This window comes from Prionailurus viverrinus, chromosome D4 (genome assembly GCF_022837055.1).
Source record: "Prionailurus viverrinus isolate Anna chromosome D4, UM_Priviv_1.0, whole genome shotgun sequence".
NCBI classification, from domain to species: domain Eukaryota; kingdom Metazoa; phylum Chordata; class Mammalia; order Carnivora; family Felidae; genus Prionailurus; species Prionailurus viverrinus.
The window spans coordinates 69,861,159-69,888,106 of NC_062573.1; the positions used below are offsets into that span (position 1 = coordinate 69,861,159).

Here is a 26,948-nt window from a genome sequence, read left to right on the forward strand (position 1 = left end):
TGGAGAGAATCCCAAGCAGGCCCCGCACGGGCAGTGCGGAGCCGGATGCGGGGCTTGAACCCACTAACCGCGAGATCATGACCTGAGCGGAAATCAGGAGTCGGGCGCCTAACCGACGGAGCCAGCCAGGCGCCCTGAGCAGGCAACTCTTGATCTCAGGGTTTTGAGTTCGAGCCCCATGTTGGGTGTAGAGATTGCTTAAAAATAAAATCTGAAAAAAATCTATGTATAAAGACGTGCTAGAATGTCCTATAATAAACATTTTACCTCTCAGGAATATGGAAGTACAAATCAGAGTTGAAGACCTAAGCTATAATTATTTTAACTCTCCACAGTTGGTGAGGTGAGTTCCTGCTCTCCCCTCTTAGTTTTATTAGCACCCTTTGCCTTGAAATCATTACTAATCTGGGTTCCTCCCGACACGCCCATTGATGTCCATTGGGTGGCACCCCCGGCCCCAAATATGTGAAGAGATCAGCTCCATTCTGCTCCTCACCAGTTTGGGACTGGAGGTGCTCTTAAGGAGAAGTTCAAAAATAGCTGTGACCTTTAAAGACTCTCGGAGGGGAAAAACAAGCCCACTGAATTGTCAAACTAAACCAGAAAGGCCCGATTTGGGCCTGTTTTGAACACGTCTCCTAGTTCCATACCACGGGACCACAGGAAGAGAGGACACACACAGTCCAAACCAGGGACACGGTTGCCTTTCCTGCAACACTTTTCACAGGTTAGAATGATTAAGGCTTGTGAAAAACAAGTTGCATACAAACGATAACGTATGACAGGCCTTTTGTCTAGATTCCAACGAGGAACCCGGCCCATTTTTACTATGTTTACAAGGATTACCAAGTATGTTTTGTTTGCAAGAATCAATTTCATAACTTGGCAATCGCTTCTATAACTAATAAGGGCTACTGCTCTTTTTTTTCTTTGGAGATTTTATTTTACTTGTTTATTTTTGAAAGCTTGCTTATTTTGAGGGAGAGAAAGTGAGCAAGCACGTAGTGGGGGTGGGCAGAGAGAGGGAGAGAGAGAATGCCAAGCAGGCTCCACGCCGTCCGCACAGAGCCTGACGAGGGGCTTGATCCTGCAAACCGCGAGATTACGACCCGGGCCGAAATCAAGAGCTGGATGCTGAATGAACTGAGCCACCGAGGTGCCCCTAAGGTTTTTTTTTTTAAGTAATCTCTACAACCATCGTGGAAATTGAACTTACAATCCGAGATCAAGAGTCCTATGCTCTACTGCCTGAGCCAGCCAGGCGCCCCCAAGTGCTACTGTTCTAACAAAGAAAGTCAAATAATATTGATCGTCTCCATATCAGAGTTAGAGATCTGAAACTGGGTTTTGTTTTCTTGAAATTGTTTTTTAAGACCAGTTAGCACTAGAACTAAAAGTTCTAACTAAAAGACTAGATTAACACTAGAACTTTTAAATATTTAGTTAGCAAATAAATTGTGAATATTAACAACAGAAATAAAAATAAACAACTGGCCATTATTAGTATAACGTTATGAAAAGTATTTAGATTTTTTTTTTTTTTTCCATTTAGAATTAAAGAAAGTCTGGCTTACTTAGTTCTCAGATTCCAGGTAACAGCGTTTGTAGAGGGCCTCTCCCGCAGTCAGGCTTCTTAAATGTACCAGGCATTTAGCGATGGTGCTATGCCCCACGAGGCTTTTTAAAAAATACGTGAAGGGATGTAACACACACGTAAGTGTACATACACATAAGCATGCTGGTGAACTAATCCTACATATACACTTGTTGTTTCTCCCAATTATGGCTGGTTCACTTTTCACTTTTAAAATTTCTTTCCCGCCAGTCTTGTTTTCCTAATGCTTATTGTATATGGCTCAGGTTTGAAAATATTTGCAATTTGGGTCAAGCTTTTCCAAAAAAAAAAAAAAAAAACAAAAAACCTCTAGTAGCACGTCCCAAAGTGGGTGCCAAGGAATAGTTTAATGGTCGAATATGATTGGAAAATCCAATATGTTTTACCCTCCCCCCCCCCCCCAACCGGGGAAGATATCTGTGCTCACTGGCCCATTAAAGACAACCTTGTAATTGAGTTAGCGGCTTAGTTCATCTTCTTGCAAGTATCTCCTCCACCACCACCCGACACCAGACCTGTATTCAAGAAACATGGGGGGGTGGGGGGGAGGGGAGGAGCCTGCTAAAATACTTAAGCATCGCAACCGCTAAGACATCAGGTCATATAAACAAACTGATGCCACTAAGCAGTTCCTACCCTTTCCCGGATCAGACATTTGAGGCAGTCTCTATGCAACCACTAAACGATCTGATCTCCAAGCTAAGTGAACAGAGAAACTGAAGTGGCCTCACACTACAAAGAAAATAAACTTTTGAAAAGTAACCTAGAAAAGTCGGTAAACAAAAGGGCAACGATGACAAACCTTGGGCAGGGTTCCTGGACAGAGGTCTGACTTCCGGAGTTAACACATTATAAAATGTCCCTTTGCAACAACAACAAGAAATTACAAGACACAGCAAGAAACACACAAGTCTGGCCCAGATACAGGAAAAAAGCAGTCAACTAAAAACTGTCCCTGAGAAAGTTGGGGCATTGGACTTCAAGACTTTGAGTCAGCTATTAGAAGTATGTTCAAAGAACCAAAAAACTGAAAGAAAGGATGAAAATGATATTTAACCAAACTGAGAATCTCAATAGAGAGAAAAATTATAAAGAAAAAACCCAACCGCAATGTGGAATTCAAAAGTACAATGACTGAACTGAAGAAGTGTCTAGAAGGGCTCCACAGCAGATGTGAGCTGACAGAAGAAAAAATCAGTGGAACTGAGCAGAGGTCAAGTGAGAGAACAAAAAGAAACAAAAGAAGAACAAAAAGAAAAAAGGTACAAGAAAAATGAACAGAGGGGGCCCCTGGGTAGCTCAATGGGTTAAGCGTCCCGACTTTGGTTCAGGTCACGATCTCACAGTGAGTTCGAGCCCTGCATTGGACATTTTGCTTTCATTGCAGAGCCTGCTTCAGATCCTCTGTTTCTGCACTCCCCCCTCCTGCCCCCCATCCCTGCCCTGCTCATGCTCTCTCTCTCCAAAAAATAAATCTTAAAAAAAAAAAGAGAGAGAGAGAGAAATGAACAGAGTCTATTAAGCATATTAACAGATGCACAGTAGAACTTGCAGAAGAAAAGGTGGGGGCGGGGGGGGGACAGGAAACAGGGGAGAGGTAGAAAAAAATATTTAAATAATGCCGAAAACTTCCCCAATTTGATTTAAAAAAAACTAATCTACACACTCAAGAGGTGTAATGAGCTCCAAGTATGCAAAATGGTACAATCGTTTTGGCAGTTTGGTCGTTTCTTACAAAGCTAAACATAGGCTCACCTTTCAACATAGTGATCATGTTCCTAGGTTTGTTTGATGGTCTAAGACAATGGCCTATGCTGGACAATGTTCTGTGTGTTCTTGAGAAGAATGTGTATTTTGTTGATGTTGGGTGAATTGTTCTACAGATGTCCATTAGTCTAGTTGGTTTATATTATAGTTCAAGTTTTCTTGTTGACGTTCTTCCTTCTATCCATTTCATAATTATGAAATGTCCTTCTTTGTCTCTAATAGTTTTTGTTTTAAAGTCTATTTTGTCAGATATTAGTATAGTTACCCTAGCTCTCTTTGGGTATTTGTCTGCATGGTATATACTTGCATTCTTTTACTTCAACCTAATTGTGTCTCTAAATCTAAACCATGTCTCTTGTAGATATCCTATAGTTGGATTACTTTTTAAAAATCCATATTGCTGATCTCTGATTGGAGATCTTAGTCCATTTACATTTAATCTGCCACTTAAAAAAAATACTTATTCTTTTGGGAGAGCACAAGGCGGGGAAGGGCGCAGAGAGGGGGACAGAGGATCCGAAGGCGGGCTCTGCACGGACAGTCTGACAGCAGTGAACCTGAAGTGGGGCTCGTACTCACAAACCATGAGATCCTGACCAAGCTGAAGTCGGACGCTCAACCGATTGAGCCACCCAGATGCCCCTAATCTGCCATTTTGCTATGTGACCCAAACACACACCAAGGCTTCCTCACCCAGAGTCTACTAAAGAACCTGGCAAACATTTTAGCAGGGATGAGAGAGTCTCTTAGCAGAGACAGAAAGTCTCTCCCTTGAATACGGATGCCTTTCCTGAAAGGGAAGACTTCCTTGTGGACCCGACCATGAATGTTTTTAAGTAGAAAAACACAAGTTAAGAAGACATGGAAGAAGGGGCGCCTGGGTGGCTCAGTCAGTTAAGCGTCCGACTTCGGCTCAGGTCACGATCTCTCGGTCCGTGAGTTCGAGCCCCGCGTCGGGCTCTGTGCTGACTGCTCAGAGCCTGGAGCCTGTTTCTGATTCTGTGTCTCCCTCTCTCTCTGACCCTCCCCCGTTCATGCTCTGTCTCTCTCTGTCTCAAAAATAAATAAACGTTAAAAAAAAATTAAAAAAAAAAAAAAAAAAAGAAGACATGGAAGAAGAAAATAATTCCACCATGTAAAGAAGGAAAGCCAGGACCTAACGGCAATAGATCTTAATACGTGCCTTTTTTAAATTAAAACCAAGAAGCACAAAAATATTAAGGTCTATAAATAACGAAAGTAAACTCTGACCTTTTATAATGCTGATACTAATTAAGGAGAGCTGGTCAAGGAAGGGGACAAGAAGAAAGAGGTCAAACGCACCCGAGGTAACAGTTCAGTCTCTAGAAGCGTTCCAACAGAAGAAAATGAACAACTCCAACTGGTCAGGATTGGGGTGCAGTGAAGTTCTCACTGGAGTAGGAGGACAGACAACAATGACCTCAGGGAGAGTGAGAGAGGAGGCAGCAAGTCAAATTGGAAAAGCAGACAGTCGAGAGGGAACTGATTAAACAGACCCAAGAATCCCAGGCTGACTGACAGTAGGGAAAGAAAGAATCAGCTCTATTTATGCTACAGGGTGTTCAAAAGTGTCAGAGAAATGGTGGCAGATTTCAATGGGGGGTGAGAGTGCTTAAACAACAACAACAACAACAACAACAACAACAAAATAGTATTGACTGGCAGCTGTTTGAAAGCAACTGGGTCTTGGGGCACCTGGGTGGCTCAGTCGGTCAAACGTCCAACTTTTGGTTTCGGCTCAGGTCGTGATCTTATGGTTCATGATCTCACCAGTTGTGAGTTCGAGCTCTACACTGGGCTCTGTGCTGACAGTGCATAGCCTGCTTGGGATTCTCTCTCCCCTTCCTTCTGCCCCTCCCCTGCTCACGCTGTCTCTCTCAAAAAGAAGAAAACAGCAGTTGGGTCTTGGGGGGCCTGGGTGGTTCAGTCAGTTAAGCATCCAGCTCTTCGTTTTGGCTCAGATCATGATCTCAGTTTTGGGGATTGAGCCCCACCTTGGGCTCTGCACTGACAGCGGGAGCCTGCTTAGGTTGTCTCTCTCCTTCTGCCCCTCACCCGTTTGCACATGAGCTGTTTCTCAAAATAAATAAATAAACTTTAAAAAAATACGAAATAAAAAAATAAGAACAGTTAGGTCTCTACCCTGACAGCTGGCCAAGACCCGAGATTTCATTTCTGCAGCCTGGGGCACACCAGGCCTAATGGAAAGTGGGGTTTCCAACCAGGAAACAGTGAGGTTAAGTGAACGCAAAGACAATAGGTATTGAGATATCCTTCCCTATTTCCAGCTATCAGTTCCCAGCACTTGGACAGCCAAGCCAAAGCAGGAGTTTATTTACTAGGGAATCCAACCAGGCCAAGCCTTAAATACGCTGCTTAAATTGGAAATTTCCCCCAAATGTTCAAAAACAGATTGTGTATACGGAGAAGAAAATTAATAATAATGTCCTCAGAGAGATAGGAAAAAATACTGCATTCAACCAGTCAGTAATTAAAACAGATTATATAGCCTGAAAACAGACAAAACAACACTCCCACCCCATATGCTCTTTTGCAGTATGACCTTGTATTCTACAATCAAGAAACAGTCAAAATTCCTTTCCCCTTGAATCTGGTCAATCTCATGACTACATTGACCAGAAGAGTTTGGCAGATGTGACACTGTATGGCCACCAAGGCTGGGTCACGTAAAACCATGCTGCTTCTGGGGCACCCGGGTGGCTTAGTTAGTTGAGCATCTGACTCTTGATCTCGGCTCAGGTCTGGATCTTAGGGTTGTGAGTCTGAGCCCAGAGTTGCCTGGGTGGCGCAGTTGGTTGAGCATCCGACTTCAGCCAGGTCACGATCTCGCGGTCTGGGAGTTCGAGCCCCGCGTCAGGCTCTGGGCTGATGGCTCGGAGCCTGAAGCCTGTTTCCGATTCTGTGTCTCCCTCTCTCTCTGCCCCTCCCCCGTTCATGCTCTGTCTCTCTCTGTCCCAAAAATAAATAAACGTTGAAAAAAAAAATTTAAAAAAAAAAAGGTAAATTAAAAGATTTTACATCTTAAGACATGCAAATTCGCAAAACATTTACCTTTATGCGCTTTATCTCAGGAAATTACTGGAGGATAAGCGCCATCAAAACAAGTATAGGGGTGCCTGGCTGGCTCAGTGGGTACAGCGTGCAACTCTTAATCTCGAGGTTGTGTGTTCGAGTCCACTTTGGGGGTAGAGTTTACTTTAAGAAACTAAACACCACCAACAAAAAAACCTAAAGTATAAACTAAGAAGGGGGAAGGTATAAGAATCAGAAAAGGTATATCCCAGGATGATAGTAAAGGAACATCCTAGGCCATGTCACAGGCCAACAGACAACCCTAACAGGCTGGGCAGATCAGAGGGCCCCAGGAGAGAGGTCTTCTAGATGGAACTGTTGGAATACATGAAGGGAAGAAGCATATGGAACACCGATTTCAACTACAGGCAGAGTTTGGGCAGTGAACTTGTAAACAAAGTACTTTGCAAACAAAGCAAATGATGGGAGGGTTGGGGGTGGTAATTATTGATTCCAAAGAAATCAGAGACACGCAATGATGAAAAAAGCAACCGGCGTGCTCTGTGGCTTAGCTCTGCCGGGCATCAGTCTTAATGTACACACTAGCCGTCCAATCGAGATCCAATGAAACCTTAATAGGAGCACAGAGCAACGGGAAAGATGGTCATTGAAAGCAATGGGTTGTGTGCTTCGCCCAGCGTTACACACCTGCCCGTGGGAGAGGCTCTAAGTGACGTCGTTGCTCCAAGCGATAATCTCATCTACCACCCCTCCTGTTCAATCTCATCCATCACCTCTCCCAATGTCTCAACGAGGAGACAGAAGAAGTGGGGGGCTGTTTTCGCAAGGGTTAAGTACGTAGGGAGATATGTGTAAAGGAAGTCCAGAAACCACTGATTATCAAAGGTAGATTTCGGTTTGCAATTAAGTTCGGAAACGGGAGAAGACCTTACAATGTAAAAACTAACAGCTAAGTATGAGTACCGCACGACTCCGTATTTTAAAGAAACCAATTCCAAAAGATGACATTCATGCCAATCACACACTTACTAGTTTCAGTGAATTTAGCTAAGTATCACTACCTAGAAAATGGAAAAAAAGAAAAGAAAGCAAGAAAGAAACGAGCTACCTGTGGCTCAGGCTCTATTCTCCTAAACTCTTTTTAAAATAATTAATGGTAATAGTGAAAAGGCAGAGCAGGAAGAGGGAGGGAGCAAGGAATAACACAGGTTTTGTTAAAAATTTATGACGTAACCTATTTAGACCTCCAAGCGGAAGGATTTAGCGGATTTATGTGAATATGTGTATACTTATGGACACACCCTAAGAACGATCAGGATTTTTCTCTTGAGCCTCTCATTACCTTCAAGACTCCGAGACAAGGGGCAAGATAAAAAGGGCCCTGCACTCGTTAGCTCTGTTAACCTTGGGTAAGGTTAGAGCCGACAGGTGAGTCAACGGGAAGGAAGAAAGGGTGGATTTCAAAAAGGTAAACTCCTTTCTTCTCGGCAATTTCCACCACGGCAGTTCTGGCTTCAGTCCGAACAACACTATTATACAGGAGAACAATTCTCTCTACCTGTTGCCTACTGTACCATTTTGAGTAGTGGAAATGGTTTTTTGTTCTTAAAAACATACACAGGTGCATAACACGTGCGTAAACAAACAGCCAGAAGGTGAAAGCAGGGTCCACAGCCATTGTCTTTCCACTGCAGGAAGGATGGTCTCAGTTCAGTTGGCCTCTAGTCCCACTGGAGACTCCTCTAGGCTCCATTTCGCAAACTCCCAAGGACCGTCGTTGCGTGACCCAGAGGCTGCCGTGACAGGAACAAAATAGCCACTATCGTGATCGATGCTAAAGGTGTCTGTCCAAGTATCTCAGAGGATGGCGACTCAATCAAGGGTGACCAAGCGCCACCCTGAAGCAGCCAAGGGAAGGGGCAGGAAGCAGCTAAGACCCCAAGGCCATGTCCTGCCATTCGGGGTAGGGTTCTTCCACCTGTGCGTCCATGGCCTCATCGGAGGGAACCTCGCCTGTCACCTCGGGTTTCTGAGGTGTCACATTTTATTTTTAAGCGTTTTTTTTAAAGTTTATTTATTTATTTTGAGAGAGAGAGAGAGAGCACGCGTGCAAGTGAGCAGGGGAGGGGCAGAGGGGGGCGGAGAGAGAGGATCTGAAGTGGGCTCTGTGCTGACAGCAGAGAGCCCAATGCGGGGCTTGAACTGAAAAACCGTGAGATCATGACCTGCGCAGAAGTCAGATGCTTACCGACTCAGAAGTCAGAGGGCTTCCCGAGAAAGAGCCTTCTGTTCGCTCAACAGACATAATGAGTGATTCTCTGTGCCACATTCTGTGCCTGGCCCTGCGGTGGTGGGGGGCGCTGGGTTCAGCCCTCTCCTTCAGTCACACCATCTGGTGTTTTAGTTGTAAGATCTTATTTTGTGTGGAAAGAGGGCACAGGAAACGGGGTCCAGAGCTGTTCATAGTAGGTTTCCTATTGCCTGTGTTTCTGTGGCTGGACCCCAAGAAAACTCTGGAACAAACTCTGGGAGATGGTGACCGAAACTGTGGAGCTTGGTGTTTCTAATCATGCTCCTAAGCTTGGAGCACCCCAAGAACTTTTCCTGGCCAGTCTGGAGGAGCAGACACTGTTGGGGTCTCAGGAGCTTGTGCTAATGTGACACCTCAGGGGGTGCCTGGGTGACTCAGTGGGTTAAGCATCCGACTTCGGCTCAGGTCATGATCTCACAGTTTGCGAGTTCGAGCCCCATGTCGGGCTCTGTGCTGACAGCTCAGTGCCTGGAGCCTGCCTCAGATTCTGTGTCTCCCTCTCTCTCTCTGCCTCACCCCTGCTTGTGCTCTGTCTCTCTCTCTCTCTCTCAAGAAAATAAATAAACATTAAAGAAATTAAGTTATATAGCATAACTAATGAAAGTTTCTCAATGACCTGTTGCTGATTTTAGATGAAATTATACATAGGTTTCATCTGTGTGATCACCTATATGAGAGAAAGAAGGGAAGGAAGGAAGAGGTAAAGAAAGGGTTCTCTACACCTGAATTAATGGCATGAAAAGGTCTATAGATTTTTTTTCATTTATTCACTATACTATTGTGGGATGAAGCTATGAACTTCAGTGAACTTCATTCATTGCTAGAAATAACATTCACTCTTCTCCGTATTGCTTCTTCCCCTGGAGGCACAACCAAGCCCTTAAGTAGCTGATGCCAGAAAGAGGAACTGAAACCTACCATTTCTGCCTAGTGGGCTCGGCTGGCCAGATGCACGGCACCCAGGTCTCTGCTGCAGAACTAACTGAAAGCTGTAAATCCACCAAGAGGGAAAGAAAGCAGATGCACCTGGGTGGCTCAGTCAGTTAAGGGTCCGCCTCTTGGTTCCGGATCAGGTCACGATCTCAGTTCTCGAGTTCAAGCCCCGGATCAAGTCATGATCTCACTTCGCAAGTTCAAGCCCCACTTTGGGCTCTGTGCTGACAGAGCCTGCTTGGGATTTTCTCTCTCCCTCTCTCTCTGCCTCTCCCCTGCTCATTCTCTCTCTCTGAAAATAAATAAACTTTAAAAAAAAAAAAAAAAAAAAAAGGAAAGAAAGGATCCAGAAGGCTTCCTCAAATACAACTGACCTGAATCTTGGAAGATGAGTAGGATTCAGACAGTAGGAAAAAGGAGAGAGAACACATCTGAAAGCCTGAAGCAAAGGAAGAGACTGTGATGTATGGCAAACCCAGTTTTAAAACGAAAAGGAAAGTGAGAGATAATAGCTGTTTGCCCCTCATGTTCCATAGCCCTGAGGACCTCTTTCCAAAATCTATTACAAGAAGTGTGTTTCTCAATGTGGTAAACCACAACAATGAATAGATTTTTTTTTAATGCTCATTTATTTTTTGGAGACAGAGAGAAAGAGCGCACGAGCAGGAGAGGGACAGAGAGAGAGGCAGACAGAGGAGTCGAGCGCACAGCCCGACGTGGGGCTCAAACCCAAGAACCGTGACGTCATGACCTGAGCCAAGTTGGACACTTAACCGACTGAGCCACCCAGGAGCCCCAAAAGAGGCTTTTTAAATTAAGAGAAGACACGGCATGAAGGAACATATGTTAGGAGAGCACTGGGAGGAGTGAACCCAGGTTGTGTGAACACAAAAAACCTTTGTAGGTTAGTGTCATGAAAATTTGAAGGTAAAGAACAATGATCATTTGTCTGTCCCCCCCCTCAAAGACTGCCTACACATCTTTAGTGTTATCCCACTTTCCTGAATGCAGGACTTAGGGCTAAACTAACTTTGAAATGGGACAGACATGTCCTCTAAGGCGGCAGAGTTCATTTGTGGAGGCAGACCTCGATAGACTTAAATGAAATACATCTACTTATGCACGTGCGTGCACACACACATTTGTAAAAAAGGAATCTTCACCTCATTACCACTGCAGGCCAAAATCAAGCGTGAGAGATCTTATTATTCACTTCAAACTTCCAGACTGAAAAGTAGTAAACTTTTTTCTTTCATTTTTTTAAAATCTAATCCTAGGTGGTTTAGAATATTGAATAGACCACCACGGTGTTATGGAAACGAAACTTTGGATTTGAAAGGCACTTTCAAGTTCATTTTGTCCGCTCTTAATTTGGATGATGAGAAAACTAGGGCACAGACAGCACATGGCTGGCCGGGCCACACATCAAGAACAATTCTCTAGCAGAGACATCTTAACACTGGCCCTGGTTTCCGTCCCACCTGCTCGTCACACAGCCCGTGTGTCAAGGGTTTTCTGAACAATCCCGATTTCAAATATTCCAGGCTTTAAATACTTCCCAGGACCAGAAATTCTAATTCCAAAATACTAGATTCCTTTTTGTGTTTAAAGGAAGTCCTAAAATTCCAGGTCATAACATATGTCTGGATTTTTGGCCTGCTAATCACAATTGTCAGGGTAGATATTCTCTATCATACAGAAAAATATCAAGTTAATCTTTGGCAGAAATGAGAAGCGCTCTTTTCAACATGTTAAAGTCCAGCTCAACCTCTAGCATGTGGTCCTGTTCCCAAATTGCAGTTGATCGTCCCTTCTTCGAAATCGAACGTCACTCGCTCACAGAGTCAGCCACAGAGAAAAACAGCAGTGTGAACTCAAACAGGAGGGACTATAAATCACAACTATGTCATGTCCTTTTTCTTTTTTTAATATTTATTTATTTTTGAGAGAGAGAGAGCGTGAGCAGGGGAGGGGCAGAGAGAGAGGTGGACAGAGGATCCAAAGAGGGTTCGGTGCTCACAGCAGAAAGCCCGACGCGGGGCTCGAACTCACAAACCATGAGATCATGACCTGAGCCGAAGTTGGTCCCTCAACCGACTGAGCCACCCAGGTGCCCCGCAACTATGTCACGCCTTAATGCATGATTTCAGCAAGCTGCCTAATCTCTCCAAGTGTTATTAGCTTCCTCATCTGAAAAATCGAGGTCATAATGCCCTCCTCAGGGGGTTGGTGGTGTTTAGAAAACCCTACAAAGCACTTCGTACAGGGACTAGTATGTGGTAGTTTCTCCATAAACAGAAGAGGTGTCATCACCATCATCTCCCATTTTAGCATGAAATTCCACATAACCTGGTCTCTGTAACTGGTCCATGCACAGCGTCAGTGAGCTACTGGTAACTGGGCTAGTCTCAGACTCCTAGCCCACCCCCTCTATTCATGCTGTTCCCTGGGAAGGAAGGAGGGAGGGAAGGAAGGAAGTTCCCTGGGAAGGAAGGAAGGAAGGAAGGAAGGAAAGAAAGAAAAGAAAGAAAGAGGGAGAGAGAGGGAGAGGAAGAAAGAAAGAAAGAAAGAAAGGGAGAGAGAGGGAGAAAAAGAAAGAAAGAAAGAAAGAAAGAAAGAGGAGAGAGGGAGGGAAGGGAAGGATGGAAGGGAGGAAGAAAGGAGGGAAGGAAGAAAAAAAAAAAAGAAAGGAAAATCCCCTCTTTCCCTCAACGAAAGGTACAGCAATGAATGCCTTGGATGCTTTTGTTAAATGTACCTTCAAGCTCATAGTCTTTTCCAGATAAGAAAACCAGAGTACAGTATCTAGATGCTCCCAGTTATGGTGCGTTGGGGAGCATACCGTGAATTTGAAGCCCCCTGTGTGTGGTCTGACAGATGGCGTCTCTATAAAGAAACCCCAAAGAACTGGCCTCGTACGGCGCGGTGCTCATCAAATCTTCCGCACTGACCTTACCTTTCTGCACAGCGCACGAGGGCGGTTGGGTTGGGTCAGGGGTCCCCAACTCCTGAGTGACACAGCACTCTGCTGCTCCTCAGCAGGTGGGCGGCGGACAGGGGCTGGGGACGCCGAACTCCGGCCAGGCTGAGCTGGGCGAGCGGAGGACGACGATGACCGGGAAGTCCCGCTGCAAGACAAAGTACCAATCAGGTTGTACTTGCACAAGCCCGAGGACTCCCTTTCTTTTTTATGTTATTAACAGCATCTGAAATTGACAGGCACTTGACGAACTACGTGTTCGCTACAGCGGTGGTTTCATTTCCTTACAAAGGAGGTTTTAAAATTGATGGCACTTTTACCCTGGAAGTTATTTTGGGATTAAGGAGATTGTTCACGAGAAGAGTTACGCAACCCTGGAACTGTTACTTTCCCTCTCACTTCGACAGTCAAGGAAACTGAGGCTTTAGGCTGCCTTGACTAAGGTCATTGGCTCCAGTTTACCAGCAGGGCTGACTCCCCAAAGGCAGAGGGAACAGAGCAGTCTCACTTTCCGGCCAAGAACACCCCTGGGTCCGGTTGTTTTAACTGCTTCGAACCATACCTTGCCCTACCTCCTACCTTCCAAGGAGCCCCAGAACCTTCCAAACGTTCCTGCAGGTGTCAGTAAGACAACTCTTCTTCTGAAGGCTTCAGCCCTAAGGTACAGCAGAGCAACCTCTTCAACATCAGATACCCAATGCGATAAAGTGATCTGACCACTCCCTCAAAGCAGGCGCATAAATTTGAGTGGCAAACTTTATCCAACATTTTCATTGTATCCAGGTTACATTTAGGTGTCTTTCTTGAATTCGAAGGTATTGCCAAAGCCAAGAATGAGGGAATTCTCTACGTAATAACATGAAAAAAAGGTTTTTGAGATGAAACAGCATCCAGATAAGCTGCATTCCAGTCTGTACAGAATAAACCCACTAAAAAACAAGGCTCCAAATATATTGTCAGTGATCACTGGACAAATTTGAGAAGCACACACCCGAAAAGATTCAGTGGTCCTCTTTTTGTTTGGGGGAAGGGGTATTTTTTTTCAAGCGCCTTTGAAATGTTTAAGTCTTTAATTTTCACTCAAAATTGCAAACTGAGATTAAATGGCCCAAATCCTCCAACATAAGCTCCGGTTAAACAGGCTCGCAAAGCATTACAGTGAGGACACTTTCCAAACAAACAAAAAGCTACTTGGAGTTCCAGGCCGGTTACACATCGTTTTCCTATTCCCTTCTGATGCCTGTCCAGGGACACTACTGACTTAGATTTGTGAGTAGATGTCATAGCATCTGGGATTCAATTTCTTATTCTGGTTTTTTTTTGGGTTTTTTTCCATTTTTTTTTCATTTTTTTTTTTAAATGGACACCGGAGAGTATTGTTTTTGCCACAATTAGTAGGTGTCTTGTGGTTGGATACTAAGGGTATTTCCCAATTATATTGTTATGAACACGAACTATGAACTCTTTTGAAGATACACATAGTGTTTTCTCTTGGCTTTATAAAGGATTTCTAGGAATAGGATGCTTGGATCAAAACTTCCAAGTTTCTGTGGCTCTTGACTGCCTTCCAAACGGACTATAGTCACTTATACTGCCACTCATAATATCTGAGCACCATTTTCTCTACATTTACTACGTAATTATCTTAACTATGTACCACATATTCATCCACTGTGTAATTATTTTTGTCAATATCCCAGCTGTAAAATGCTACATCACTGAGTTTCATTTTGTATTTCTTTGATTACCAGGGGCTCAATATTTTCTCTTGAGTATGTTTACATGGGAGAAGAAGGACAGTTTAGTAGCAATGATTTCAGCTCTGAAGCCAGACTGCTCAGCTCACAAACTGGGTGTCATCACCCACTAACTCAGACTCCCGGAAGCTCTTAAATTCTCCAGGCTTCGGCTTCTTCTCTGGTAAAAATAATAACAAATGAGAACAACAAGAACAGAGGCACCTGGGTGGCTCAGTCGGTTAGGCGGCTGACTTTGGCTCAGGCCATGATCTCATGATCATGTTTGGGAGTTTGAGCCCCGCATCTGGCTCACTGATGTCAGCACGGAGCCTGCTTCAGATCTGTCCCCCTCTCTCCATCTCTCTTAAAAATAAATAAACATTAAAAAAAAAGAAAGAGAAGAATAGTAGTTTTCGGCCACTTGATTGAATTAGGGTCATGTGTACCTTTAGAGTTTTCATAAAGAAAAATATAAGTCAAAAACTTATATTTGACAGATGGGCCCTTAATAAACATTAGCAATTTGTTCATTATTATTATTATTATTATTTAGATTTTCTCTTCTCTGGACAACGTTCAAATCTTTAGTTTATTCTTACAGGTAACTTTTTTCAGACCTCCAAAATCAGAAACTGTATTTTAGGTTTACTAACCCGAATGCACTCAATTTAATTCCACACCCAGGCAGCTATTACACAAAACAGAATCCTAGGTTCTGGGGGAAAAACACAATCATAAAAAATATGTCTCCCTGATCTCAAGGAATTCACACAAAGGTTATAGGTGGAGCCTTCTGGGGGAAATTATAGGTTGGGTCCATATAGTTAAAAACTATTTTGGGAACTGGCAATGCAAGCTGGTGCAGCCACCCTGGAAAACAGTATGGAGGTTCCTCAAAAACCTAAAAATAGAACTACCCTACGACCCAGCAATTGCACTACTAGGCATTTATCCACGGGATACAGGTGTGCTGTTTCGAAGGGACACATGCACCCCCATGTTTATAGAAGCACTATTGACAATAGCCAAAGTATGGAAAGAGCCCAAATGTCCATCGATGGAAGAATGGATAAAGAACATGTGGTATATATATATATATATATATACACACACACACACACACACACACACACACACACACAATGGAGTATTACTCGACAGTCAAAAAGAATGAAATCCTGCCATTTGCATCTACGTGGATGGAACTGGAGGGTATTATGCTAAGTGAAAGTAGTCAGAGAAAGACAAAAATCATATGACTTCACTCATATGAGGACTTTGACAAAACAGATGAACATAAGGGAAGGGAAAAAATAATATAAAAACAGGGAGGGGGACAAAACAGAAGAGACTCGTGAATATGGAGAACAAACAGGGTTACTGGAGGGGTTGTGGGAGGGGGGGATGGGCTAAATGGGTAAGGGGCACTAAGGAGTCTACTCCTGAAATCATTGTTGTACTATATGCTAATTTGGATGTAAATTTTTATAAACAGAAAATAAAATAAAAATAAATAAATATCATAAATTGCAAAAACAAAAACAGAAACAAAAAACCTATTTTGGGAACAGTGCATCCGTTATAGTGCTGAAAGGAACTTTCCAGAACAGCTAGCCAGCCGGGCTAGAAACAATAGATCTGAGGGTGCCCCCTGGGGCTGGGGAGGTTACAAGGGACTCACTCCTGGGATGGCCATACTCCACGAGCAGCTACTACTTCCGGAATTTTTGTTGTAAACCAAGTGTTTTGTTCATTAGCAATGGTGTTAGAAATGAAGCTTCCTGGATGAACTTAATGACTTCTAACGAGATTGACATGAGAAAAGGGTAAGCAAAGATGAGATCGGGGTGTTCCAACCCTGTGGATGGAACTGGGGCATCCCAGAGGTGCGTTCTGCACGCATATCAAAAGGACGATCAAGCCCAGCAAGTCGATTAGCCCAGGATAGTGCCTTGGGCGCATTCCTGGGTCCCACCACTGATTCCAGAAAACTCATGACTACTTGATTGCAACCCGGTGATCAGCTGAATCCTGCTGCTACCCCAAATGAGCCTTTTGTGGGAGATGCGGTCAGAGTCCCCAGACGGGGCAGAATGGACTCAAGACTTGGTTTGGAACCCTCACCTTCACCTGCAGAGGAGAATGTAGCCCTCTCCAATCTGCTTACCAAAAAGACCCAAAACGGCTTGAGTCAAGAACCACATGGCCTATGTTGAAATGACTTAATGCATTTACCTGTCCTAGAGCATAGCACTGGCCACAACACTCCAGAAGTTTCTTTTCTTTTTCTTCTTCTCTCTCTCTTTTTCAAAGCATTTAAAGTGGATTATCTAAAAGTAAGTTGAACGTACCCATTTCGAGAGAAGCAAGACACATACATACACTTTGTATTCGTTGCTTTTCAGAGTTTGAGATGTAGTGGCAATTTTGTTCTCCATGAATGAATTATAGGAGCACGTCATGGGGAAGAGGTAGTCTTATAAGGAAATCGATTTCTCAAATTGCCGTGGGGGGAGCCCCACTTTGACTCCACTGTCAGTGATAGGCTTGTAAATTTTTTCGCGCCAACACTAAGAGTAAAACCTTTGAGTAAAGTCCTATCGATATATGTATCTTTCTGAAAAAATTTCGTGTACTACTATGATAGGAAACAACAGAATAAAATAGGCAGAGAAGGAAAAGATCAGGACCTCAAGTCCCCAGGTAGGGAAGAACACACATTTTGGAACAAGGCTGGGAATGTCTGACCACAGCAAACCCCCTCAGGGGTAAGGTTCCTCTTAAGAATGTAACAGACCCCACCTACTCCCCCTCAGGCTTGCTTCAGGAATGTGACAAAAGACCTGACTCAAAATCAGTAGACCAGAAGACCAGTGACCCACCGGGAACCTCACCTTAGGGCCGAAGACCACCCCTCATACAATGGAAACGAGCCAATCAGGAATGGACCACCCAGCACCTAGAGGCGTCAAGCCAATGAAGAGTAAAACCTGAGAAGGAACCTGGGGGCAGGAAGGGGGGGGGATGACTAGACCCTCATAAAACAAGGACCCTCCCCTATAGTCGCAGGCACTCACTTTCCAACGCCCCCCCTCTGTGAAGAGAGCTCATACCCTTCTTGCTTTCTGATCCTATACTCCAAAGACCTCTGCCTGCTGCTCATTTTGTGTCCGCCTCTTCACTCCTCGAAGGGGTGAGATGACAAATCCCAGGTATTGAGGTAAAAAAAAACAACAACCCTGCCACCCTACTGCGCTAATAAATTCTGCACATTGTAAAACAAAAAAGACGGGGAGAGGAGGACTAAAGCCTATTCGTTTAGTCACTTATGGCATAAAAGATGAATTGTTATTAATATTTGTAGTGAAAGCAATATATTACTAAATCTGTTTAATTTTTGAAAATCTCTTGGTCAATGATGTTGTGATAGAGCACTTTGAAGGACGCTCCAAGCTTGTGTATTCTAACATTGTAAGGGCTGTCTGGGGGGGCGCCTGGGTGGCTCAGTCGGTTAAGCGGCCGACTTCGGCTCAGGTCATGATCTCACAGTCCGTGAGTTCGAGCCCCGTGTCGGGCTCTGTGCTGACAGCTCAGAGCCTGGAGCCTGTTTCGGATTCTGTGTCTCCCTCTCTCTCTGACCCTCCCCTGTTCGTGCTCTGTCTCTCTCTGTCTCAAAAATAAATAAACGTTAAGAAAAAAAAAATTTTTTAATAAAAAAAAAAATAAGGGCTGTCTGGGGTGACAGGGATAGGCTGGGGAACACAGTAGAACACTCACAGCGCCGCTCCCTGATTCTTGATACTTAGTGTTCAATCTACCCACCAATTATACAAAGGGGTTTTTTTGGTGAATTTCAGCTGGTAGTTCTCACATCAACTGTCCTCGCAGACCCCCCACTGGGTGTCATCACATTTTTATAAATCTGACAAATGGGTCAAAACCCAGGGATCGTCTTCACTTGAAAGATTTTGTCAGACAATTCCTTTTCTAAGTTTCTAAAGGTTTTTTTTTTTTAAGAGATTTGAGGGGCGCCCGGGTGGCTCAGTGGGCTGAGCATCTGACTTCGGCTCAGGTCATGACCTCACGACTTGTGGGTTCCAGCCCCGCTTCCGGTTTGCTGCCCTCAGCCAGTCAGCACGGAGCCCCTTCGGCTCCTCGGTCCCCCCCTCTCTCTCTCTGCCCCTCCCCCCTCACGCTCTCTCAAAAAAATAAAACATTTTTTAAGAAATTAAAAAAAAAAAAAGTTTTGGTCAGTCACGAAATCTACCGTATTTCTTGGCAACATGTTTACGTTAGCGGTGAAAACATTTCCCAGCAGCTGTTTCCAGAACGGGTCTCTGTAGCCGCAGTTCTTTTGAAAAGCAGTCACTCTCCCTGTCACTGTGAAACTTCACAATTACCTTGAGGGTTCCTGGTGGACTCCCTTTCCTCCCGCCATCTCGAGGTGTTCATCAACCCAGAAGTTCTCCAAATTGGGTGGATCCAGAGTTTTCATAGCCCAGTATCTAGGCATGCCCCTCCCGTCTTCCCAGAGGACAGTGGTTGGGTCTAAAAGCTTCAGCTCTCTAATTACTTGTTCTGGCTGGCGACCAGACCCATCCGGAGGTGTCCCCACGCCTAAGCTACCTCAGGAGCATAAACTCAGGTATGGAAAAGAGCTTCCATGAATAACAAAAGACATTCCTCTCCTCCCAATCTCTCAGGAAATTCCAGAGCTCCGGTCAGGAACCAAGGACAAAGACCAAACACGTATTTCTTATTCTGTCAGGGCTAAGCACAGTGGCAATCAACATTATTTACAATACTGTCCAAGGACCCTACCACAAGGTGGGGCACCGGAAAATTCTTGATAAATACTGGCTGACAGAATTTCTGGCTTCACACACAAACACTCCCTACTCAGCAGGTTTTGCCTCCTCCTTCAGAGAGCTCAAAGCTGAGGCCCCTTATCCAACCCCTCCCTCCCTCCTTCCATCAAAGACCAATCCCCCAACCTGTGTAATGGAATCGAAGAGCTTTCTGCCTTCTCTGAAACCTGGCCCGCTCATTCTTCAAGTATTTCTCACTCCCACATCTTTGGCCTCTCCCTCTCCATCAGGAACTTGCCAGCAACCTCAGAACTTGTTTGAGTCTCTCCAATCACTAGTGGAAAATGGACGGAAGGAAGGAAGAAGGAAAGAAGGGAGGGAGGGAGGGAGGGGAGGGAGGGAAGAAAAGAAAGAAAGAAAGAGAAAGAAAGAAAGAGAAAGAAAGAAAGAAAGAAAGAAAGAAAGAAAGAAAAAGAGAGAAAGAAAGAAAAGAACACCCACAGTCCCCATATTTCCTCCCTGTCCTCTATGTCTGTTTTGGTTTTTCTCTCCAGGTCAGTGCCTCCTCCTGTCATCCCATACCCCTCCTCAAATGATCTTTCTTATACACAGTGATTATTTACATGCAACAGCTGCCAACATGTATGACCCTGGGATCATGACCTGAGCTGAAATCAAGAGTTGGACGCTCAACTGATGGAACCACCAGGTGCCCCGCAGCCCATCTCTTTCATGAGTTCCAGATGCCAATTCCTTGTCCCCAGTGGGATGTCTCACAAGCAAAACCCGTCTGAATGGAACTCCCTTCCCTCCCAGCCTCATGCCAACCTGCTCCCCTCCGGGGGTTCCCGAACACCATAAATGGTTTCACCACCCTATTCCGCTCTCTCCCTCTCCCTCCCTCTCTCTCTGCCCCTCCTCCACTCATGCTCTGTCTCTCAAAAATAAACACAAGGGAAAAAAAAATTCTCAGACTACAGAAATATATGGTTGTCTTTGTTATTGCTGTTAGCTAAAAGCTTTTAATGTTTCCTAAAACTAAATTCTCCTCTGAACATGATCTACAGTAAGTCTCGTTATTAAAATTCTTGCGTAGAATTTTTTCTTGGAGTTCTATTAGGGATTGGGTCAATTTCCAAATCAACAAGCGTGGTTCATTGACATCTTATCACCTTAAAAAAATTAAAAGACATGGGGCGTCTGGGTGGCCCAGTTGGTTAAGCCTCCAACTCTTGATTTCGGCTCAGGTCCCATCTCATGGTTCCTTAAGTTAGAGCCCCTCGATTCAGTTAGAGCCCCGTGCTGATGGTGTGGAACTCACGAGTTTAAACTTTAGAGACTTAACAACTGCACTTAAGCCTTCCTTGGAGACAAATCCTGGCAGGACACGTGTGGCTGTTCACCAAGAACACCAGTTTAGTCACTGTTATTATAAGAATATTTTAAAATGCAGATGTTTGTTTAAACATTACACATAGCTTCTCTAGTCACTAGAAGCTTAAAAGTTAATTGTATTTATAGCGTAGTTCCTAAGTGCTACAGCACTTCCAAAACTGGCTCATTCTTTTCCTCAACCAGGCAACTTTGTCCTCCAGGGGACATGTGGCAACCTCTGGAGTCGTTCAGATTGTGGTAACTGTAGGGAGGAGCCTGTCGGCATCCAGAGGGTGGTACCAGGGGGGCTGGTGCACATCTCACAATGCACAGTACAATCTCCACAACAAAAGCTTAACTGGCCAAAAAATGTCAAATTTGAGAAACACTGTTCTAAACAGCCATAGCATTTGCCACAGATGGGCAGCAAGGAAGCACGACAACCCTAAGCCAGGCACCCAAAGCCAATGTGGTTAAGAATACAGATAAGCGCGGGGCGCCTGGGTGGCGCAGTCGGTTAAGTGTCCGACTTCAGCCAGGTCACGATCTCGCGGTCCGTGAGTTCGAGCCCCGCGTCGGGCTCTGGGCTGATGGCTCAGAGCCTGGAGCCTGTTTCCGATTCTGTGTCTCCCTCTCTCTCTGCCCCTCCCCCGTTCATGCTCTGTCTCTCTCTGTCCCAAAAATAAATAAAAACGAAAAAAAAAAAAAAGAATACAGATAAGCGGGGCACCTGGGTGGCTATTTCGGTTGAGCTTCCGACTTCGGCTCAGGTCATGATCTCACGGTCCGGGCCATGAGTTCAAGCCCCACCTCGGGCTCTGTGCTGACAGCTCAGAGCCTGGCGCCTGCTTTGGATTCTGTGTCTCCCTCTCTCTCTGCTCCCTTCTTCCCCAGACTCCCCCCACCCATCCTGTCTCTCTCTCTCTCTCTCAAAAATAAATAAACATTAAAAAAAAAAAAAAAGAATACAGATAGGCCCCCAAGAGAAACACACATGATTTACATGAACAGTCATTTGGGAACTCCTCTTATAAGTCAGGGAGTTAGGCATTTGACATTCTGAACTAGAACCATGAATAAATTTTCATTAGAATGACTCTTACAAATAGTGACACAATTCCTTGGTTGGCCCATAAAAGACTCCTTAACTCGGTGCAGCTGAAGTACCCCCATACTTCATAGAAAACAGACACAGAATCAGAAGAAATCCTTTTCAACAGTATTCATCTGTTTCGCACCACCGCACTCTGCAGCAAATGCACAATACCATCATAGGTCAGAATTTTTCATTCACCGAAAAACTCAATCACCAGGTAGAGCAGTTTCTAAGATCTAACAATGAGTGATGCATGAACCAAATCTGACTTGATTTCTTGGGTTTTAAAAAAGAAAAAAAAGAGCCAATATGTAAATCAGGTTTCACTTAAAAAAAAAAAAAAATGAAGGGGCGCCTGAGTGGTTCAGTTGGTTGGGCGACTTTGGCTTGGGTCATGATCTCACAGTTCGTGGGTTCGAGCCCCACTTGGGGCTCTGTGCTGACAGCTCAGAGCCTTGAGCCAGCTTCGGATTCTGTGTCTCCTTCTCTCTGCCCTCCCCACTTGCACTCTGCCTCTCAAAAATAAATAAACATTAAAAAAAATTGTTTTTTTAATGAAGATTTTTCAGCTATTGACGGGTGGGCAGAAAGGTTTGGTCACACTGGGCCAGAATCCCTGCATGGTTACGGGTAGGGAACAGTCAATACCCACACCACACAGATTTTTTTTTTAGCAGGTCCACTGTAGGTCACCCGCAACTAACCAAGGCCCCCTGAACTCCCCCCGTCCATCATCATCGGTCAGTCCCTACACATAGGTGATTTTGTACATAGTGGAAAGTTCTCAGGGACAACATTTTTCTTAGTGTTAAGCAACTAAGTTACAAATGGAAAAAAAGCAACTTGGGGTTGGAAGTAGTATTATAATCAGTCAAGGATGAATTATAATTAAAGAAGGATGAAACCCACTACAGATTTGGGGCCCAGGCTAAGGAGGTCCTTCCCAGAGCCAGTCCCCGAAGAACAACCTGGAGGCAACCTTCAAACCCTCACCATGAAATGGAACACTCAACTCCTCCCACTTACCAATAAAAACTTCGTAAAAGTAAACACACGGTTTATTACATTGTTCTTTTAAAAGGGAAGAGTTCGCCCTTTCTAAGAACTCAAAGTTTCCCCGAAACTACCATCCTGAACGTGTTGGGGGGAAAGTCCATTAAGCCAGAGCAGATATCCATAGAGCTCAGTGTTTCTTCTTTTTTGCCAGAAGTGAAATCTGTTACCATGTTCCTCGGCAGGGGAGCCTGTCTGGAACTGCCTGGGCTCCTAGCAGGTAATTTACACTGATCTCTAAAACCCATTCGCCCCTCCCCCTCCCTTCCAAAACAAATCTGCCTTTCAGAACCGCTCTGAAAGGGGGACAGAATGCCCAGAGCAGGGGACCAGTCCCCGACTGGGTGCCTCACCTACCACTCACCAAATTCAGGCCACACAATCCCGTGGCCTGTTCTCATCGCTAGGAACCACTGCTTTCTGCCAACCCCGCATATCCTTCCAAGTTGGCCTCTTGTCTTAACTATTTGTAAAACGAAGACTCTCTTCCCTCCAGAAAGAAAGAAAGCAAAAGGCGCCGAGGTTGCCAGGTGGCTACAAACCTCACCTCCGCCTGGGCAGCCCATAAGGCCCAGCCTGGATCTGCAGGCGACCTCATCCACCGCGAAAGAGAAGCGTGCGGCCTGCTGGGGTGCCTGGGGCTCGTTCTGCATCGAAAGAACGCGCTGCAAGGAGAAAAGGCTGTGAGCGAGGATCCTTCCACCTCAAAAAGCTAATAACCAAAAATTGGAAGAAAGGATTCAGAAACTGGGTGCTAAAAAGGTGACAGAACACAAACCAACCAAACAAAACAACTCCCCCCCCCCAAATACCCCAAAAGCCTAGGGGGGGGGGCTAGAATGTGTTTCAGAATCACCTGTTTCCCTAACAGACCCAGCAGCGCGAGTTTCCTAGATCCGCGCGCGATGGACGGAGAGGGAGCAGAAGAGGGAGAAGCACGGGGGCTTCCGAGTCCCCCACTGGCGTCTCCTTTCCAGTGGCTTGCCCCAGGGCGAGTCATTTCTCATCCCGGTGTGGGCATCCTCATCAGTAAAACGGGGGGGGGGAGGGTAATGATGCCTCTTCGCAGGGCTACGGGGAGCATTAAATCAAGTTGGAGCTGCTGGCACCCAAGGGACGGCAGCGACTTAACTGTTCGCTCTCTGCCTACCCTCGGCTGCAGCCAACTCCGATTTCTCAGCTCCTACCCGCTACCCGGATCAGGGGGGAAAGAAGGCAGGAAAAAGTGGCTTCCAGGTGACAGCGGGCACCGGAGTCCTCTCCCCCGGGTTCCGCGGATCGGACCAGGAGTAAGGCGCAGGGAAGGCGTCCCGCGTGCACACGCTCCCGCCTCACTCCCACCGCGCGTCCGCTCCCTCCGGCCCTCCGCTTCCTCTTCCCGAGAGCCCCCCCCTGCCCGGGGTGAGTGCCGGCTCCCTCCCTCACATCCTTCCCATCCCTCCACCCGCCGCCGGGCGCCATAGCAGGAGATCGAGGCTGCCGGTATGGAGTGGGCGAGGTGGAAGAGTCGGTTACCTGCAGCAAGCCCGCGGCCGCTGGGGCGCAGGAGGGTGCGCTACCGCGCGGCACCCCAAGCCCGCCGCGCACCCGCCGGGCGCTGAGCTGCACTGGCCGCGCTGGCCGACAGCGCCTCCCGGCCACGGGGCTCGGAACCCGCCCGCCACGCCCCCGGTCCCACCCCGCTAGGCCCCGCCCACAGCATCCCCGCCTCGCCCACCTCGGAGGCCGGCGGGCGCGGTGGGCGGGGCGGCGGGGCTGGACGGCGCGCGGCGCACGGCCGGGGACAGCGCGCCCTCTGGGACAGCCGCCCCGCGTCCCTGGGTTTCCCCTCTCCGCCTCCTCGGGTTCGCTCTGCTTCTTAGTTCCCCCCAAACTGCACAAGAGCTGGGTGAGTAAGTGGGGTCTTCTTCAAAATTCTGTGCCCTTTTCCTTGGAGGCGGGAAACGCCAGAAGTGCCGCCTTTTCTGATTTTCAAAATGTTTTATAAAAAAAAAAAAAAAAAAAAAAGACCAGAAAAAAAATGCACATGCCAAGGTTTTTTACGTAATGTAAAGTTTAGAAATGACCGTGCAGGTTTGTTTTTTTTTTCTTCCCTGATGAGCCTCGTTTGTTAAATTTAGTATTTAAAAAACGCATTATGTCCACGTGTGTTTTCACAGGAGAACGAAGACAAAAATGAGATTGTGAACCAATCCACAGTGCCCGGCAGAAGTAGAAAACACCTCTTTCCACCCTTTGTAGCACATAGGCTTGGGTCACTTAGGAAAGTTGACATGGTCTCCTTGGTAACAAGAGGAATGCTGTGCATTCTTCCATAGGACCTTTAGTTCCTGGAGAGCAGGACGGATTGTGACTCCTCTCCGTATCATTTATTCATTCAACACATACATTGAAGTAAATGAAGGAAGGAAGTAGGTCCATACTCACTTCCCCGCCCACCATGTCCTGCTGAAGCCACAAGGCACATCTGAGATCCTGTAACTGGAGGCTTGCATGGTGCCCACCATTCCTAGGAAAGGTCATTGCCCAGGCAAGAAGCTTGAACAGAGAGCAGGGCCAGGCTGGCCTGGACTGAACCCCTGAGTCTCTGAAGTTCACCCTCTTTGGGCTTTGGACTTGAAGAGGTTAGATACCCCAGGGATGGTGGGTGGGTGGGGGAGATGCTTGCTTAGACATAGCCACACAGAGCAGTTGTATCTTACAAGCGGAACATAAATTAGCCACCCCACATGAAGCGCATTGGTTTCATGTGAACCCGCCTCTTCTGTGAAGACAAGGGCTCCCTTCAAGACTTTGGAATATTCGGGGAGGATTGCTGTGGACTCTCCTGTCCCCTTCCCACCCTTGTGCCAGAGTGTTACTGGGTAAAGCAGCACAATGCGGGCCAGCTGTGACGACAATAGCAGAGAAGCTAATGAGATATTCCCGGGGGGAAAGTAAATCTTGTCTTCCCCAAGGAGATTCCTCCTCCGGCGACAGTGTTGGAACACATTGCTTTAATTTTATTTTAAAAAGTAATTTTCTGGGGCACCTTACTGGCTCAGCCAATAGAGCGGGCAACTCTTGATCTGGGGGTGGTGAGTTTGATATGCACACTGGAGGTAGAGTTTATGTAATAAAAAAATTTTTTTTAATTTAGAGAAAGTGACTTTCTTATAATGCATTATGTGCAAGACGAAGACAAGGAGACCACACGAGTTCCTTTTATTATTATTATTTTTAACGTTTATTTATTTTGAGAGAGAGAGAGAGAGACTGTGTGCACAGGGTGGGGAGGAGCAGAGACGGTGGGAGAGAGAAACCCAAGCAGGCTCCACACCGTCTGTCCCGAGCCTGTTGCTGGGCTCTATCTCATGAAAGGTGAGACCACGCCTTGACACAGAAGACATGAATAGACACTTCTCTAAAGAAGACATCCGGATGGCCAACAGGCACATGAAAAGATGCTCATTGTCACTCCTCGTCAGGGAAATACCAACCAAAACCACACTGAGCTACCACCTCACGCCGGTCAGTGGCTAAAATGAGTAAGTCAGGAGACTACAGATGCTGGAGAGGATGTGGAGAAACGGGAACCCTCTTGCACTGTTGCTGGGAATGCAAACTGGTGCGGCCGCTCTAGAAAACAGTGTGGAGGTTCCTCAAAAAATTAAAAATAGATCTACCCTATGACCCAGCAATAGCGCTGCTAGGAATTGACCCAAGGGATACAGGAGTGCTGATGCATAGGGGCACTTGTACCCCAATGTTTATAGCAGCACTCTCGACAACAGCCAAATTATGGAAAGAGCCTAAATGTCCATCAACGGAAGAATGGATACAGAAGATGTGGTTTATATTTACAATGGAATAGTACTTTGGCAACCAGAAAGAATGAAATCATGCCATTTGTAGCAACTTGGATCGGACTGGAGGGTACTAGGCTGAGTGAAATAAGTCAAGCAGAGAAAGACATACCATCTGTTTTCACTCATATGTGGATCCTGAGAAACTTAACAGAAGACCTTGGGGGAGGGGAAGAAAAAAAAAGAGGTTAGAGAGGGAGAGAGGCAAAGCATAAGAGACTCTTAAAAACTGAAAACAAACTGAGGGTTGATGGGGGTGGGAGGGAGGGGAGAGTGGGTGATGGGCACTGAGGAGGGCACCTGTTGGGATGAGCACTGGGTGTGGTATGGAAACCAGTTTGATGATAAATTA

At 45.8% G+C, this 26,948-nt stretch overlaps 1 protein-coding gene across 10 annotated transcripts in view; it reads right to left on the reverse strand.

The window, feature by feature from the left end:
* Positions 1 to 24,385, reverse strand: part of GCNT1 (glucosaminyl (N-acetyl) transferase 1) — a 47,138-nt gene extending 22,753 nt beyond the window's left edge. For 2 of the 10 annotated variants that reach the window (XR_007146469.1, XM_047831095.1), the window contains exons 1-4: positions 24,267 to 24,385; positions 23,299 to 23,416; positions 12,658 to 12,829; positions 1,575 to 1,677 (exon numbers count right to left, since the gene is read on the reverse strand). The gene's annotated coding sequence lies outside the window, so the exon portion shown is untranslated. Of the gene's footprint in view, positions 1 to 1,574; positions 2,011 to 2,060; positions 2,131 to 3,729; positions 3,747 to 8,074; positions 8,251 to 12,652; positions 12,830 to 23,298; positions 23,417 to 24,266 lie in introns of those variants that run through there. The other 8 variants (XR_007146470.1, XM_047831099.1, XM_047831097.1 and 5 more) reach the window with 7 other exon arrangements.
* Positions 24,386 to 26,948: the final 2,563 nt, after the last annotated feature.